At 48.3% G+C, this 14,759-nt stretch overlaps 1 long non-coding RNA gene across 1 annotated transcript in view; it reads right to left on the bottom strand.

The window, feature by feature from the left end:
* Positions 1-12,358, bottom strand: part of LOC310787694 — an 83,286-nt gene extending 70,928 nt beyond the window's left edge. Inside the window, exon 1 of the long non-coding RNA XR_014553271.1 lies at positions 11,724-12,358. This is a non-coding gene — a long non-coding RNA (uncharacterized lncRNA). The remainder of the gene's footprint in view (positions 1-11,723) is intronic.
* Between the last annotated feature and the right edge of the window lie 2,401 nt (positions 12,359-14,759).

Below are 14,759 nucleotides of genomic sequence, written 5' to 3'. Positions count from 1 at the left end.
CTCTCTCTCTCTCTCTCTCTCTCTCTCTCTCTCTCTCTCTCTCTCTCTCTCACACACACACTCTCAGGTTGCCTTATTGTGAAGGAGTACCACAATACCACTGGTTTGTTCAATATTAAACATTCACTAAAGAAGGGGGGTTGCATTGCCACAGGTTTTTTCCTACTTGCCACTTGAAAAGGTCAACTCAGTATGGTACAACAACAAAAAAGTCACTTCAACAGGCCCCTTGCACTACATGCAGTGCTCTATGTTTGTGTGCACTAAGATGCATGTGAGATCAAATCATGTTTTCATGTTACATTGTGACAATGTAATATTTGACAACCAGTTATCTCTCTGCTGAGTGTCTTCCAGTCAGTTTAAGGACAAGGAGCCAACTATGACCTCTAGTGGTGAAGTGGAGAAATGTTTTACTTTGGAAACATGTTTCCATGAAAACAGTAACACACCCTGGATTGAAATGCTGCTCTTATAGGAATGAGGTGCAAAGTGTGTGCATTCCTTATGCTGAGCACAATGCCACTGGTTTGTTCAATATTATACATTCTTTAAGGAGCCCCCACTCCACCATCTTTTCAGTTGTGGTTGGCGGACATGATCTCCGTTATATGAATGGAGAGACTCAGGTTCTTGAGGACCAACTCACCTGGGAGATTTCAAACTAGTTGGGACCCGTTTCTGGCCTACCTTGACGAGGTTAGGGGTGACGGGTGATTCGCCCGGCCGGTCTTTCTCCCTCATGTGGGATCCCACTCATTTATATATGTATATATATTTATAAGCACAATTTATATATATTTATAAGCTGTATGTAACTGGTGGCACTAGTGTATGTATGTTGTTGTTGTTTTTTTGTATCTGAGTTTGTTCGTTTTTTAGTTTTTCTGTGTTCTAAAAAATTTAAATTGCTAAATAAAATATATATATATATATAAAAAAACATTCTTTAAGAAGGAGGAGAGATGCATTGCCACAGCCCCCCCCCCCCTCTACTCTCCACCGTGATAGCTGATGTGTGGTGAGCGTTCTGGTGCAAACTAGCTGTCGTACATCACCCAGGTGGGTGCTACACATCGGTGGTGGATGAGTTGAGTTCCCTCCCCCTCCCTCGCCTGATGCGTTAATTATGGTCACGTCACCTACCTTCCTTAGCATAGTAATAATAATAAGCATAATAATTGTAATCTACACAATGTACACAATCTACAAAAACATGCAATAATAAGAATTGAGCTTGAAATTAACGATATGATACATTATATTATATGAGCTATGAACGTGAACACAACACCGTTTATACAGTGCTGTACCTTTTCTCTGGGTAAGAATTGAGCTTGAAATTAACGATATGATACATTATATTATATGAGGAAATTAATTATTATTATTACTATGCTAAGGAAGGTAGGTGACCATAATTCATTTCAATGTCCGCTCTCGAAATCGCTGTCCGTTCTCAAGAGCCATTCAGTTGGTTCATGAAATCGCTGGGCTGCGTGCCCTCCAGTGTTTGTGGTGTGGGAGATTCCAGCTGTCAAAAGAAGAAGACAAAAGACTTGCTCCTGGCCAATGCCGGCGCTTGACTGCTGCGTAGGCGGGCACAGGGCGTGGTTATTAATTATCCTATGTGGGGTTAGAAATCACGCTCCCCTGATATCTGAAGTGCTTTGAGTGTCTCTATAAATCCAATCAATTATTATTATTATTATCATTATTATTATTGCTGCTGCTTGAAAAGGTCAAATCAGTACTGTACAGCAAAAACAATGGTCACACAAACCATGCAACTCTGTCCGGATGGAAAACCCCTGCCCTAAACCAATGTTTTACATTAGCACCATATCATTTTAGTGGCCAAAGGGGGAAATACAGCCCAATAAACGAATAGTGTGCTATTGCCTATATAGTCCACAAGGGGGCAGCAGAGACTAACAATTACAGAAAGGCAACAGCAGACTAGAATCAACCATGCTCACTGCTACAACTGCGGCATGGGTCCTCATTGCTCTCCCCCTCAGGCCACAGAGACAATCTGTCTGTCTCTGGGATGGATACGCTGTGATGAGTGGATGGAGTGGTGTGCTGTGATGAGTGGATGGACACAGCCTCCAGTCTGTCTAGCTGTCATAACAGCACTTTGGCACACTGGTTACTGTACTGTTCTGTGGTCAGATGGACTGACGGTCAGGTAAACACAGCCTTCCGCTGCACGTCTGTCAGTAGCTCAGCTTTGCCTCCTGTAGCTTGACAAGACTGATGCTAGGTCTACTGCAGAGCTGACGACAGACAGACAGCAGCCAGCTCCCCACATACAGACACGCACCCCATAGCTTCCATGGGACAGAAACCACTGCAAGACGTCATCGAGATGTTCAGAACAATCTCACTTCTTATGCTGAAGGGACAGTGCTGTAACTTCAATCTGCTGAAAACCGCAGATAATACCAGAAACGCATGAAAAAAGCTGCCGTGGTCACGTCAGATCTTCTACACAAGCGTAGGATTTAACACACACACACACACACACACACACACACACACACACACGCAGCCTGCCGAGGAGCCTGGTGGTCTGCTGTGTCCCGGGGAGGTCACAGAGGAAATTTCACGCTCCTCTTCACACTGAAAATGTCTCCTTTATCCCCCCACTGAGGAGGGGAAGAAAAGGGGGACAAGGAGTGAAAGAGTGGAGCGAATGAGAAAGAGAGCCACTCCTGAATGGCGATGGCTTACTTGTGTAGGTGTGTGACTCGGTTGGAACACACACACACACACACACACACACACGCACACACACACACACACACACACACACACACACACACACACACACACACACACACACAGCGGCGGTTGCCGTGGCGACCCACACCCGGAAAAGTGAGGCGGAACACACGGTCACAGGTTGGCTGGAATGTGACATTTGTGAGAGCGCCGGAACACAAAGGGTGGAATTTTCCCTCCAAAACGCCCGAGCGTGAAAAGAACAAGCAAGGTCAGAAGCAGGAATGCCTGGTATTAAGAGTTACACACACACAACCCCCCCTGCAGGCGGGGGCAAGAAGACACCTGGTGCTCCACCTGCCAGGCTGCCACACACCTGGATAACACACATCCTAAATCACTTTCAAACCTGCAATAATACAAACTCCTCCGTAGGCTACTTACTGCAGGTGATGTGAAGTCAAGCCTATACGTTTAGAGCTGCAACGATGAGTCGATAAATCGCTTAGTCGATCCACAGAAAGTTTATCGAAGACTATTTTCATAAACGATTAGACAAATTTAAGGGTAAGTAAAACACAAAGATTCTCTCATTCTAGCTTCTTAAATGTGACTATTTTCTGGTTTCTTCAGTCTGCTATGACGGTAAACGAACCCATTATCTTTGAGTTGTGGACTGTTGGTCAGGACAAAAGAAGACATCTTTCACCATTTTGTGGCATTTGAAGCCTACGTTACACTATACATCTCTACAGCTGCACAGAGGCCAGCTCACCTGTATGTCTCCCGGTCTGCCCAACAGAGTCTGTTGTTCCCAGCATCTCGTATTCAAAACTGTTCTCCAGATCCTTGGTGTCCTCATAGTGAGGAGGTGGGTGGGTGTGTTCTCCAGATCCTTCATGTCCTCGTAGTGAGGAGGTGGGTGGGTGCAGTCTTCCTGTGCCTGAATGTGAGCGCTGTCTGTCTCTGCGTCTGGGCCCACAGAGATGCCCCTGTGCAGCGCTGTGTGTCTTCTGCTGTTTGCTCTGTGTGTGTGTGTGTGTGTGTGTGCGTGTGTGGGTGTGTGTAGACTCGGAGTGGGGATGGGGGCTGGTGTGCTAGACTGAAGCTGGGCACACTGGGGTAAACACAGTGCCGCCGCCACCCCCTTCCTTTTTTCTCTATCTTCTCCCTTCTCTCATCTACTCTCTTCAATATCCCCAACAGAGTACGGCTACGCTAAAGACAGGAGGTCGAGGACAGAAGGGATGGCGGGATTCCATCGAAAGTGGGCAGAGCTGTGTCGGACGTTACGATCCGATACAGAGCGAGCAGCAGAGATCTCGCCTTAGTTGAAGGAAATCGACGGCAGCCCATCTGGCGGCCCTACGGAGAGTGGAGAGGTGCATCTAAAGCACCAGGTGCAGATTGAAGCAGGTTCATCAAAGAGGACGAAGCATATAATCTACGCCTGTCGGACCCGGGGGCATCATCACCACCACATCCTCCTCTCCAGCGCCACACTCTCACTCACCCACTCTCACTTCCTGCTTCTCCACATACACACGCCTCCCTCTAAGCTGCGGTTTCCCTGTAGGAAATCAGCAATCTGCTGCCATTACCACCACCACCACCATCTCCTCCTCCACCTCCCCCCCTGCCCTCCTCCTTCTTTTAACCCCCTGTGTAAACAGTGCATCTCTCGCTCAGGAGCAACATCACAGAGGGAAGACAATTGCTGGTCGGGGCAGCAGGAGGACAGCCTGGTAAACCAGCCCGTCACGTGAACTCACGTTTCATTTGGTTCTGCGTGACGGTCTGGCCCCAAAGCCAGTAGGAAGGGGGGTTTAGCAGAAGCTGCAGAGCAGGAGAGCCAATCAGCGACTGCGCTGTGATTGACAGCGCAAGTTGGCCAATCGGGAACGCCACTAGCACTGCACCAACAAAACAATAATGGCCGCCTCCTTGCCTGATCGTCTGGAGGAGTAATGTCAGCGTTTGTCTAGTTTAAACAGCCATAAAGTGCCGTTATTGCGGAAATAGTTTCAATAACAACAATTAAACAAGTACAGGAGTATCGCCGCAACCGCGGAGTTTCTCGGCGGATAAGATGTTTTTGCCATTCTCCCGAGTGGATTTGGGTTTGACTGGATCCGACGCTGATTGGCTGAAGGAGTTGTCTGTCAAGGCAACTACGCCCGCCCATGCTCCCGCCCCTGCTAAGGACTGGGTGAAGAGTTGGGGCCAGACCGTCACAGAGAACCAAATGAAATGTGAGTTCACGTGACGGGCAGGTTTACCAGGCTAGCAGGAGGAAACCCCACACAGACTCTGGCAACAGGCCAGAGACAGACACAAAGTAGGTAGTTAGTGTGAAGTGCTGCTATCACAGAGGGCTGGTAGCACTATGTGCTGTGCTGTGGTGTCATGCAGACAGTATAGACTTACTGCTGTGTTGTCTAGTCTCTCAATCCAGTCTGTCTCTTCCACATTCTTCGAATGCTCCAGAGACAGTCTGTTCTTCAGCCCATTCAAATTTGGACTGAGGAAGTTGTCATCTCCCAAAGATAAAGCAATCCTTCAGACCAGAAGGAAGCTTGACGGTATTCAACCAATCACAAGTGTGGAAATCAGCCTGCCTTCGATGGTATTCGACCAATCACAAGTGGGGAAATGAGTGGATATCCTGCCTTATTTTTTGACCGGATATCCTGCCTTATTTTTTGACCAACTTTGAGACCCCCAAAGGCTGGAGCATTTGTCAATTGCAGGAGCCAGCGTGTCTGTCTTGAGAGACGATCAGTCGTGTATTGTTCTAAGTCACTTGCTCAGAGTGTGGTATCTGTCTTGAGAGACGATCAGTCGTGTATTGTTCTAAGTCACTTGCTCAGCGTGACCAGAATAGCTGATGGGTGAATTGGGTTCGTCTGTTAAAAGGAGACGTTTGTTCTCCAAGCTAACCTCCATGGTCAACTCCCAAGGCTTCCCAATGTTCTGCATTTCTCAAGAAAAAAATACCAAATTCTGGGCAGATGCCAGCGAAGACGACCACTCACCGTGTGATCAATTGTGAAACGGTCTTTTAGCGTGAGAAATCGATGGACCCATGTGTTGGTCTTCAGAGTACTAGGAGCAAAACGCTGTGAGGACCCCCGTCGCAAAAAACACACGGCTAAGAGAAAATCACAAATGGAGGGAAAATCACCAAAGCGCTGAGAGAAAGAAAGAAAACTTTACACAGCGCTCCCAGCTTTTCAAAACCCCTCTCCTTCTCTCTCACACACACACAAACACATACACCTCAGAACAAAGGTGCCATTTTGCTCAGGAAGGGTCAGCAGTTCCCTCCATCAGACAGGGGCTTGTTCTTGGTCGGAGGCTGCTGCCCAATCTCAGGCCACCCTCTCCTGCCCCCCCTCACGGCCCCCCCCCCGGCCCCCACCACCCCGGAGACAAGCTCCTCATTGTTCCTGCACCACTAATAAATGACAGTTCTCCTGTTCAGACAAACTTTAGAGCCTGTTCTAAACACAGACGCACGCACATGCACACACACACGCGCAGACACACACACACGCGCAGACACACACACACACGCAGACACACACACACACACACACGCGCGCGTGCAGACACACACACACGCGCAGACACACACACACGCAGACACACACACACACACGCGCGCGCAGACACACACACACACACACACACACACACACACACGCGCGCGTGCGCGCAGACACACACACACACACACACACAAAGTGAGTGTAACCGTTGCACCATTATGAAAAGACACATAACAGCTTTTTTTTCTTACACCCAGCAATGTCTCATGGAACTCCTTCAAAGGGTATCTGACACTAATGATGGAAATGTATTTTTCCCTGCGCTTTGAAATATTGGGGGGAAATTGCTCATATTCCATGGGAAGCATGTGTGCCCTGCAGGCTAAGTGAGGTAATACTCAAAGCACATTTGCTAGGAAAACACGGCGTAATTATAATGCATAATAAATGGTTCTATTGCTTTCCAGTTCCCCTCAGTCGTTTGCAACGGTCATGACATCTAGACAGGCGGTTCACCGTGAGGTCAAGTTACTCAGTCAGTGTTGTCACCTGTGTGCAATGTCACACACGCACACACACGGACGCGCACACACACGGACGCACGCACACACACACACACACACACACACACACACACACACACACACACCAGATACTGAGCTCGATCGGGCCCAGGCACCGAGGTGAGCCTTGAGTTTAGACATGATAAATCACCACTCAAGCTAAGCTCATAAACACACCATTAACACGCTCGACCACAGCAACTCGATCTGTTTACATTCACCGCTGGGCTGGGGACTATGGCTCCCCGGCAGGCCTGTGTTAGCACGCCTCAGGGCCCGATGCACACGCCTAGCACTGTGTTAGCACGCCTCAGGGCTTGATGCACACGCCTAGCACTGTGTTAGCATGCCTCAGGGCCTGATGCACACACCTAGCACTGTGTTAGCATGCCTCAGGGCCTGATGCACACGCCTATCACTGTGTTAGCACGCCTCAGGGCCTGATGCACACGCGGGAGCGTACCTATGTTCCCCGGGTCCTATATTCCCCGGGTCCTATGTTCCCCGTTTTTGTGGGACCGGGGAACATAGAACCCTTCCTAACCTCCCCCAGACCCTAACCCAAAACCTAACCTCTCCCACCCCTCACGCCTAAACCTAAGGTCGGCATTGCGGGTGGTCGGCATAGCGGATAGACACCCCAAATGTTACGGAGAGTGTTAAAAACGGGGAACATAGGACCCGGGGAACATAGGACCCGGGGAACATACTGTAGGGATGACCCCGCACACGCCTAGCACTGTGTTAGCACGCCTCAGGGCCCGATGCACACGCCTAGCACTGTGTTAGCACGCCTCAGGGCTTGATGCACACGCCTAGCACTGTGTTAGCACGCCTCAGGGCCTGATGCACACGCCTAGCACTGTGTTAGCATGCCTCAGGGCTTGATGCACATGCCTAGCACTGTGTTAGCATGCCTCAGGGCCTGATGCACACGTCTATCACTGTGTTAGCATGCCTCAGGGCCTGATGCACACGCCTAGCACTGTGTTACTTAGCACGCCTCAGGGCCTGATGCACACGCCTAGCACTGTGTTAGCACGCCTCAGGGCCTGATGCACACGCCTAGCACTGTGTTAGCACGCCTCAGGGCTTGATGCACATGCCTAGCACTGTGTTAGCATGCCTCAGGGCCTGATGCACACGCCTAGCACTGTGTTAGCATGCCTCAGGGCCTGATGCACATGCCTATCACTGTGTTAGCACGCCTCAGGGCCTGATGCACACGTCTATCACTGTGTTAGCACGCCTCAGGGCCTGATGCACATGCCTAGCACTGTGTTAGCACGCCTCAGGGCCCGATGCACATGCCTAGCACTGTGCTAGCACGCCTCAGGGCCCGATGCACACGCCTATCACTGTCTTAGCACGCCTCAGGGCCTGATGCACACGCCTATCACTGTGTTAGCACGCCTCAGGGCCTGGTGTACACGCCTATCACTGTGTTAGCACGCCTCAGGGCCTGATGCACACGTCTATCACTGTGTTAGCACGCATCAGGGCCTGATGCACACGTCTATCACTGTGTTAGCACGCATCAGGGCCTGATGCACACGTCTATCACTGTGTTAGCACGCCTCAGGGCCTAATGCACACGCCTATCACTGTGTTAGCATGCCTCAGGGCCTGATGCACACGTCTATCACTGTGTTAGCATGCCTCAGGGCCCAATAAACACGCTTATCACTTTGTTAGCACGCCTCAGGGCCTGATGCACACGTCTATCACTGTGTTAGCATGCCTCAGGGCCTGATGCACACGTCTATCACTGTGTTAGCACGCCTCAGGGCCTGATGCACACGCCTAGCACTGTCTTAGCACGCCTCAGGGCCTGATGCACACGCCTAGCACTGTGCTAGCACGCCTCAGGGCCCGATGCACACGCCTATCACTGTCTTAGCACGCCTCAGGGCCTGATGCACACGCCTATCACTGTGTTAGCACGCCTCAGGGCCTAATGCACACGCCTATCACTGTGTTAGCACGCCTCAGGGCCTAATGCACACGCCTATCACTGTGTTAGCACGCCTCAGGGCCTGATGCACACGTCTATCACTGTGTTAGCACGCCTCAGGGCCTGATGCACACGCCTATCACTGTGTTAGCATGCCTCAGGGCCCAATAAACACGCTTATCACTTTGTTAGCACGCCTCAGGGCCCGATGCACACGCCTATCACTGTGTTAGCACGCCTCAGGGCCTGATGCACACGCCTAGCACTGGGGCTCTGGGCTGCTACATTGTCTCCAAGCTGCTCTGGCCCTTATCTCAAAGCTGTCTCCACGTTGGACGAGATGAGGTCATTTTCCAGGACTGCGAGCTAGCTCCCATACAGAGTAGGCCTTTACATCCAGGACCCCGGCTATACAGCTCTATAGAATCACTACACAGCCCTGCTACTGTGCAAGAGAGCGTGTGTGTGCGTGTGTGTGTGTGTGTGTGTGTGTGCGTGCGCGTGTGTCCGTTCAGTCCGCAAGCCTGAATGTGCCTTTGTTGTGAGCTGAATTGTCTGGGTAATGGTTTAATATGGTGGAAAGTGGTGTTTAATGCGAACATGTGGTAAGTGTGTGTGACCTTACAAACGTCAACAGCAGCTAAAAAAGGTGACACCAGGGAAGGGGCTCGCTAATAAACATTGAGTCTTAAACTTTCTGCGATGCGAGAGGGAAAAGTTGAGCGGAGTAAATACAGGGTTGTCAAAGCGAGTCTGACCCTGGTGTGTATGGCTCTCGACTGCGGTTCACCACAAGCGTATCGTATGACAGCAGACACAGCTCCCTCAACCCTGTGAGAAAGTACATCGCTGCTGCTGCACTGTTCCGTTGCGCCAGATATGGGCCAGGGCAAAAAATAATAATAACGATGATACAAAAATATCACACAAAATAAAGATTTCCTGACGTGTCCTGCCTGCTTTGACGTCTGTGTGACAGGCGGGCTACAGTGGGAGGAGTGGGTGTCTGAGGGCGAGAGGGCGTGCGTGCGTGCGCCGTGCGTTTGTGTGAAGCCGGCGGCGGCGCAGAGGGGCGAGGCTGGCTGTGCGCGGTTGAGCGGGGTCACCTCGACAGACACGCTCCCGCTCGGGCGTTCAAACGACAAAAGGAGGAGGAGGAAGAAGACGAGGCACAAGCAGTGAGGAGAGGAGTAGTAAAAAAAGAAAAAAAAAGAGCCACTGTTTAGTCAAGGCCTGCTCACTGACACAAAGTGTGTCTTTGTCTCCCTCCCAGGGTGCCAGATAAAGGAATTCTTGTGTGTCGGGGGCTCTGACCGAGTTTATTTGACACTTCAGCTCCTTTTGTGAAGCAAGTGTCCCACCGTCAATGCTGGCCATGAGAGTCACTTGGCATTAGACAGAGGGTCCCTCTTCAGTGGAGAAAGGGGGTCTTGTTTGGAGAAGATTTTTAATGGAGGAGGGGAGGGGGGGGGGGTTTGTCTCGGTCTGTGCTCTCTGTGCTGTGTACAGACATATAGTGGGGCTCTGTCCCCTTGCACCCCGACAATAGATGGAATTCTTTATTAGAGAAGGAACTGGATGGGATTGGGGAGGGCAGATCCTTTAGGATGGAGGAAGCTTCTTCAGATAACTTGCATGGGCAGAGACAGACACACTTACACACACACACACACACACACACACACACACACACACACACACACACACACACACACACACACACACACACACACACACACACACACTCATCTACTATGAATGTAACACAACAGTCATAAAAAGACCTCCACATGCTATGTCACAGAACAGGTCCAAAAGCTTCTCTCGCATTATTCTGACCGGGTATGAGGCTTGCAAATAAATGTGAGCAGCTCAAATGTATGATCTAAATCCTGATCTATAAACCTGACAAGCCATTAGCCTACTTCCTTGGTTATCCATTAAACATGCCATGCAGTCAGTTAGCGTTAGCCCCTGAAGTAATGACAGGTGCTGCACATGACAGCTTCCCTGGAGGCTTCAGAAGAGTCAACAGAGGGAGGCTTCACTGGTGGACTACATGCCTACTAGCTATGGATGTTGCAAGCAACTCATTTCTGTAGCTGATCTTTCATAATTCATGACAAGTCACACAGTCTGTGGAGTGGATGCATCCCACAGCCCATGCTAGTAGGGCTGTGCACACCTGGCGCAGTAGTGCTGCAGGTGTTTAGAACAGCTATTATGTCCGTTTACGCAGAATACGCAGAATACGCACACGCGTCAAGTTGTTTCTCACCCATAAAGCTGTAAACTAAATAATCTAAATACAGTAATTAGATTGGTTATGGATGTCAGTGATAACGCTCCATTCCGCAAATACTGCCGTCAGTTTGAATTTGTAGGCTATCTCGGGTGAGATGCGTGCGTCACAAACCCAGGAAATAACGGAGCGGTGTTCCCACAGGGGCACGCTGAACAGGTGAACCTGACCTGAACCTGGTCTACCTGTAAAGTAGACCAGGGGTTCCAACAGCGTTTTTATATCAATAACCCCCAAACAGATAACACATACGATTTTGTCTTAAGGAACCCAATCTATGAATATTTTGATTCTTAGATATGACAAGATGATGGGCGGACGCGGGTGGATGGAGAGTGACAGAAAGTTCAAATCCAAACAGTCATCCTACAGAGGCTACCTCTATCCTCTCAATGTGCTAACCCTTGTGAAATCAAGATATTCGTTTTACTGAGGACCCCCTGGAAGCCCCTCAAGCCAGGACCCCTGGTGGTATTTTGGGAACCACTGGAAGACCATGCCTGCATGTTTTGACGCTTTGAAAAATAGATGAGATTTTGAATTTTTGGCAAGACTCAGGCAGTGAGCATCGCTATTAATCATCAAAACCATCATAAACATTGTGTCGTGATAGCAGATTAGCCTACCTGTTGGTGACTGATCAGGAGATGCGTAATGGGATAATCCGAATCGTTGGACGTGGTTATCTATTGAGTACCGCTTCCAAAAAATCTTCCAGGATATTCCATTCCTTGTGCCCAAATCCACGCACAATAAATATCAATTTCCAAAAGCATATCACGTCATTGGCCATCTGTGACTGTAGCCAAACTGGAGCCAGCGACGATAATCCCAAGAGACTCGCCTGTCCAGCACCAGGACATCAGGACTGATGGACACCACTCATCCCATGCAACAGGCAGAAGGTCCTCATATCCAAGAAAACTATCCACAACTGGCGTGTTGGATCCATCGGTTGCCATCGTCAACGTGATCAAGTTTCTCCCCCAATAATAACGATAACTTCCCCACGTGTCGTGTGTCAACACTATAACGGTAAGTAATCCTGTTTGTGTGTCCCCAAAAAAGAATCCTTGCGTACACCGACCGCTGTGGTACAAATCCGTGCGTAAAGTGCATTGGTAAAGTAAGCAGATGGACGAGTGCGATCAATTCCAAAATGAAACCGTAGATCCTCGCCCCCACCTAATGGTCCAGCGCAATGGTGGTCCTTGCCTGGGATCCCATCCGTCTCTCGCTCTCTCTGATACGATGCGCTTGTCTCGAGAGCCGGAGCCGCACTGAGCCATACTTGGAGCAGGGCAGCGCAGCACATGCGAACCTCAGCCGACGTAGGCACGCAAAGCATGATGGTACGTGTAGTTTATTGTCGCTGTTGCCAACTATTTAGTGCAGACTGAGCCCACTGAAACTCATTTTCACTCCACTTTTAAATTGATAAAAGGTATTTAGGCTACCCATATTGATATCAACATTTTCCCCTCATAACACATAATATGTGCACTAATTAATACATTTAATACAATCTATATATTTTCACTGAGAATGAAGAGGCTTTATTGGCTGTATCAAGAAGTCATATTGTTACAATTGCCCCCTTTTGAGGAGGGGGGAATCTTCAAGTTTTTTTGTTTCAATCATTGAATCATTGATTGATGTTTGTTTACATATAGACTGCACATTTATATCACCTACCTGAGGTCATATTTACCCACTTTTCATTAGCCTAGATACTACATCCCGGGTCATAATGATACAAGCATGTGGCTATTTGAAAATTATTCAATTCCCTAATAGAATAAAACCTGATAATTGCTACTGATCCTGATATTATCAACCAAAGAGTTGCACTAATAATCTTTCTCTGTAACAGCCACATCTATTATTGTTGTGTCATGGATAGACCTATTAAATAGTGGTTGATGTCACTAATCAGATTAATCTGTCAATGCGATCCTGCCTTGCGTGTGAGCACTGAGCACAGGGAGTGAGTAATAATGATCATCTGTCGTTCTGCAGAGATAGTGGGATGTCGGTGCCTTGAATCACCTTCCCATGAATGAATCTCTTGTCTTTCTTACCTCACTTTCATGTCCTAACCACCTCCAGGCTTGCTTTTATTTCTGGGATCACAAGTCCTAGCGCTCCCCTAAAACAGGGACTGGATTCCTGGGAATGGAGCAGTCTCACAGGCCAAGCTGGTATAACATGCTTTAAATCACACTGAAGACAATCCAACCAGCCTCAATTTAATTAAGGCTTTTACAGAACAATGTCAAAATTAGATTTACTATCAGTTATGGATTTGTCACTTCATTACGTAGTTTTCTGTCTTCTAGGAGAATATATCTAGTCCCTGCTGTGTAAGAAATAGTGTAGGGGGAAAAAATCACGTTTTTCCATGTAGTTATTTAGAGATATACATACTGTATATTTAATTTCATTATGATTATTAATTGTGACTGTTGAATTATGGAATGCACTTCAATGGTCTACTATTCCCAAGGATTACAGTTGGCTAAAAGGGATTACACAGCAAAGAATATACCCATATACGTATACTAGAAATCCACGCACTTGGGACCACTCAACCAGTTTCTCTGGCTCAGTGATGTCACTCTGTCTATGTGAGCAATTGTGATGTCATCAGTGATGTCACTTGAGCAATTGTGATGTCATCAGTGATGTCACTCAGCAATTGTGATTCATCAGTGATGTCATTTGCGCACTTGTGATGTCATCAGTGATGTCACTTGAGCAATTGTGATGTCATCAGTGATGTCACTCAGCAATTGTGATTCATCAGTGATGTCATTTGCGCACTTGTGATGTCATTGGTGATGTCACTCAAGCAATTGTGATGTCATCAGTGATGTCACTCAGCAATTGTGATGTCATCAGTGATGTCATGTGCGCACTTGTGATGTCATTGGTGATGTCACTCAAGCAATTGTGATGTCATCAGTGATGTCAGTCATGTCACTAGAGCAATTGTGCGCCGCGGAGCAGAACCGCGGACCCGAGCCGCCTTATAGTAGTAAGATATTGATGTATTGGTAAATAAAAGTGTGTGTAAACTACAGTATGGCATCCAGTCAGTGATCAACACAAGGCAAACATCCACCAGTATAAACAAGAACATATTTTTCAGAAAAACTTTCTCTCCTTAAAATAGGCTACCCTATGTTTATGTCAGCTTCAAAGTTGAATAAACCGAGTGGGTTTACCCTCCAACACAGTGATTCTCAATCTTTTTCCACATCAAGGACCGCTAAACTGACACAAATTACACCACAGACCCTCATCTGATAAGATTTTGTCCCAGGGTCCCCCATCTGATGTTTAGCTTTTAGATGTTATCACAGAAAGTATGAAACCCATGAGCAAAATGCTCATACATTCAGCCATTGTGTTACTTATGGATGGAATTATAGTGAAAAATAATTATTTCCCTTTTTGCTGGGGACACCCTGAAACCCCCTCAAGGACCGCTGGGGGTCCCCGGACCCCACTTTGAGAACCACCGCTCCACCACACCACTACACTGATCCTACCAAACCGTCATGACACTACACTCAAAGCTCCACTCCGGCTTTTCCTTCCCTCCCCACTTGGCCCGCGTCCAGTGCAATCCTGGAGTACCTGAATTGCACGCGATTCTG

The sequence above is a fragment of the Poromitra crassiceps genome (genome assembly GCF_964638095.1).
Source record: "Poromitra crassiceps genome assembly, chromosome: 13".
NCBI lineage: Eukaryota > Metazoa > Chordata > Actinopteri > Beryciformes > Melamphaidae > Poromitra > Poromitra crassiceps.
Note: the sequence above shows the minus strand (reverse complement) of the source record. Positions and strands in the feature narration are given on the sequence as shown.